We start from the raw sequence: 4,124 nt of genomic DNA on the forward strand, positions 1-4,124 counted from the left end.
GCTACATTCAGTGTATCTGCCTTTTTGGTGGTGGAGAGTTGAGCTAGAGCATCAGCGTTGAAATTCTACTTGAGGGGTACTTGCTCAACGGAGCTAAACTCGAACTCAGACAACTCGCCCTTTACCTTAGCCAAATAGGCTGAGCTTGGTATTCAACTAATATCTTATTTACCACGAGTAGGCATGTAAATGGGGCGGGTCTGCCCCGCCCCGCTTCTGCCCCGCCCCGCCCCGCCCCGTCTTAATCGGGGCGGGTTCGCCTCATTTGCCTTTTTTTTTTTTTAAGAAACATTAAATTTTAATTTTAGAATTCTCTTTAAACTTAAATTATTTTTTTATTGCAATCCTTATTTTTTTACACTTCTTGTCAACTACACCTTCAAATATTTTTATTTTATTTTTTATTTTATAATTTACAAAAATAATTACAAGAATAAGGATAATTAAATAAAACATATTTTTTAATACTTACAATTCTTTCATAGAGTAGTTATGGAATAATTTTTTTTTATAAATCTTACACTTAAAATCTATTTAAAATTAAGGATATTCTAAACCACATATAAAATGTCAATTTTACATATTATGCATGTATATAAGTAACATGAGAGAATTGTATTAAATCATATCATTATATCATCATTTAAATCAAGAATTCGCCAAGTATAATAAGAGTTTCTCAAGAGAACAAAGTAAAATAAAACTATCATATGCAACATAACACTCCACTTTTGAGAGTTTCTCAAGAGAACAAAGTAAAATAAAACTATCATATGCAACATAGCACTCCACTTTTGATGCGTCAAAAGAATCAAATGACTTTCTTCTTCTTTATTGACCTGCTACCTTAATCATCAAGATCAACTATGTATGGCTCCTACAAAAAAAAATATATGTATTAATAATAGAAGTTAATAATTTATTTGATGACTTGTAAAAACTTAATTAAGTACCATAGTTGGATCTACATCATTATCTTCATCATTCATGGTGACTAGTGGAGTCGCTTCTGTAAAGAAAATAAAAAAAATTAATATTGAAATAATACAATAAAATATGAATATATATATATAAAGATAAGTATATTTACCTTTTTTGTCATTTACCAACCAATTTTGAGTGCATATCAATGCTTCTAATGTAGAAGGATGAAGTCTCGCTCGGTGTGAACCCACATGTCTACCGCCAGTACTGAATGTAGATTCTGAAGCAACGGTGCTAATAGGCACAGTAAATATATCTTTGGCAATCATATTCAACACAGGATATTTGAGTCCTGTTACTTTCCAATAATTGCATATATCAAAGAACTCATCAGTCCTAGGTATCAATTTCTCTTCCAAATAGAGTTCTAACTCTGACTTCACATTCTCTACACCATATGCAACTCTAACATATGTGTCAAAGTTAGATAGATCATCTATTTGTGTTTGAGATGATGATAATACACTATCCATTTGCTGACTTCTTTCTTGAAGATTAGGAAACTTAGAACTGTACTCTTCTAGTAGCTCATAACAAAGCTTGCGGACCTTCTCAATTTCAATCTCATATTGATCATTTCCATAAATGGTAGGAAAATAATATTCGATCAACATAAACTTATATCTTGGATCCAAAACAACAGCCACAGTCATAAGCCCATGAATCTCTTCCCAATACTTTGGAAACTTAGACATCATTTGAGTTGCCATGTCCCTAATAAAGGGCTCATCTACTGTCATCCATGCTTTAATTCTCATTTTAATTTGACACATCTTTGGGAAAAAAAGTTTAGCTGTAGGATACTTCCAACTTGTCACACAATTTTTGAGCTCTAATCCAATATCTTCTGATGGCGCATATCTAACATATCTTGAATCACGTAGTTTTAATTGTTCAAATACTCTATTGTACAATAAATCTATGTTGAGCATCAAGTATGTTGAATTCCACCTTGTTTGACAATCAAGTGATAACTTTTTAGTACATGTCACTTCAAGAGAACGAGCAGTGTCCTCAAATTTATCATACCTCTTTGGTGTGCCTGACCAATAAGCAACAATGTCTCGAATCTTGTCAATGCTATCACCAATAATAGACAAGCCATCCTTGACAATAAGATTCAAAATATGTGCACAACAACGCATGTGAAATAGCTTTCCTTTTAAAATGAAACAGTTAGAATTAAATTTTTCTTTCAAAAGTGGAATCATTGCATCGTTAGTTGTACAATTATCCATAGTCACTGTACTAATCTTGTCTTCAATATTCCATTCAGACTTATAATCCTACTATGCAACTTCCAAGAGTCATGTATTAGTAAGTGTTACAGCATCATGTGGGTATGGTACATACTTAAAACTTATAATCCTACTATGCAACTTCCAAGAGTCATCTATGAAATGAGCTTTCACAGTCATATATTCCTTCTTTTGATGATTGGCAGTCCACTTATCAGTGGTTATAGCTATTCTACTTCTATTCTTCTCCAAAATTTGGGTACATTTTTCCTTCTCAACCTTGTACATTTTCAAAATATCAGACCTAATTGTATTCCTTGACAACATTTTAAACATAGGGCAAAGAGTATTTGAATAGTCTATAAAACCACTATGCTCAACCATCGATAAAGGGTATTCATGTAGATTGATCATTTGAGCTAACTTTTTTCTCCCTAGTTCAGGATCAAAACTGTAAGTTGTGACTGAAGGACTTGCATTAGGATTAGGATTCATGGAAAGTTGTTCCTTTATTACTGGGCATCTTTTCGCATGAGCAAGCAAATGTTTAGTCCCATTACTACTCTCTCCCCCTAATTTCCTCCCACAATGGTTACAAACTGCCTTCAGTTTACCATCAATTTTTTGCAATGTAAAATGATCCCATGCAGGAGATGTTCTCTTTCTTTTAGTACTTCTACTCTCACTTTCATCTCTTGTATTTCCTAGAGATTGTGCCTCTTGTGTATGTGTTGAATGAACATAATCAACATCATTGACAAAATTAGATTCGATAACATCTTGGGTAGACATGTTTAGTGTTTGATCTAACCTACATTATATCCACATAACAATTAGGAACTGCTTGGCTCCAAAAATATTATACATATGTATAAATATAACTTAAAGATTACAACACATAAATTCTAACCAATAAAGGCTTTGACCAAGAAAATAGTGCCACTGACAGTTGTAGTGAAACACAATCCTCAGGGGTCCCTGAGTAGAAGAATCATCATGAAACCTATTATTATCAATGACCCCAACCAAAACACAAAACAAAAGTACACATAGCAGAACAGAACATTAAGTTTTGCATTTATTTAAGACTGTTTTGCATTTATTTAAGGTCTAGCAAAATAGAACAGAACAGAACAGAAGAATTTCATGTCTCATGAATCAAAGATGAACAGTATCAAGGCCTAAAATTACAGCACCGATTGAACATTTATGGCTCAACTCAAACTTCCAAAAATAATAAATGTCAAGGAAATAACATATAGATAGATACATGACAGTCATCAAGTCAACAATGAAACTTCTGGTGAAATGTAATGGGCTCCATGAAGTTGACTGGTACTTCTGAAAAGATGTAAGACTCTAATGATTAAGAAGACTATTGGTTCTGGAAAGTCTTAGAGACTAAGATGGCTGCTTTTTTGTTAAATTGGTCATCAAAGAGATTTGTCAAATTTTTTTAAGGAAAAGAGATGGGTGTTTTCTTTGTAATGGTTAAATTTGTAATTTCTCTTTCAGAATTAGTGGCAAAGGAATTTAAAGATTTCTTACTTTCCTTAATTACTCATGATGGCTGGACAAATAATTTATTCTATCTAGTGTTTAGTTTCTTCTATTTATTTTTTTGTTTATAGTTTATGTTTGTTGTTTATAAATGGATACATTATCCTCTTATTTCTGTAATTTCTTTTCAATCATCTATAATGGTTTTGTTTATTATACGTATAAAAATGAAAATAAAAACCCAGTAAACTATCAAACCGCATTCGAAGCAAATATGAAAATAAAAATATGGTTAGATATGTCATAAACAAACTGTTCTACTATTTGAGTTTGCATACTTGACTAAACAACCAACATTTATGTAGATGCAAATGAAAGGAATGCAATATATGCTTACGACCA

The 4,124-nt window shown here is 32.2% G+C and overlaps 1 long non-coding RNA gene across 1 annotated transcript; it reads right to left on the reverse strand.

The window, feature by feature from the left end:
* Window positions 1–613: 613 nt before the first annotated feature.
* LOC133816458 (uncharacterized) lies at window positions 614–1,214 on the reverse strand. Its single transcript, XR_009885259.1, has 3 exons — window positions 1,091–1,214; window positions 954–1,009; window positions 614–877 (listed from the first exon to the last, which is right to left on the reverse strand). It is a non-coding gene; the product is annotated as an uncharacterized LOC133816458 (long non-coding RNA).
* Window positions 1,215–4,124: the final 2,910 nt, after the last annotated feature.

The sequence above is a fragment of the Humulus lupulus genome, chromosome 2 (genome assembly GCF_963169125.1).
Source record: "Humulus lupulus chromosome 2, drHumLupu1.1, whole genome shotgun sequence".
Taxonomy (NCBI): Eukaryota; Viridiplantae; Streptophyta; class Magnoliopsida; order Rosales; family Cannabaceae; genus Humulus; species Humulus lupulus.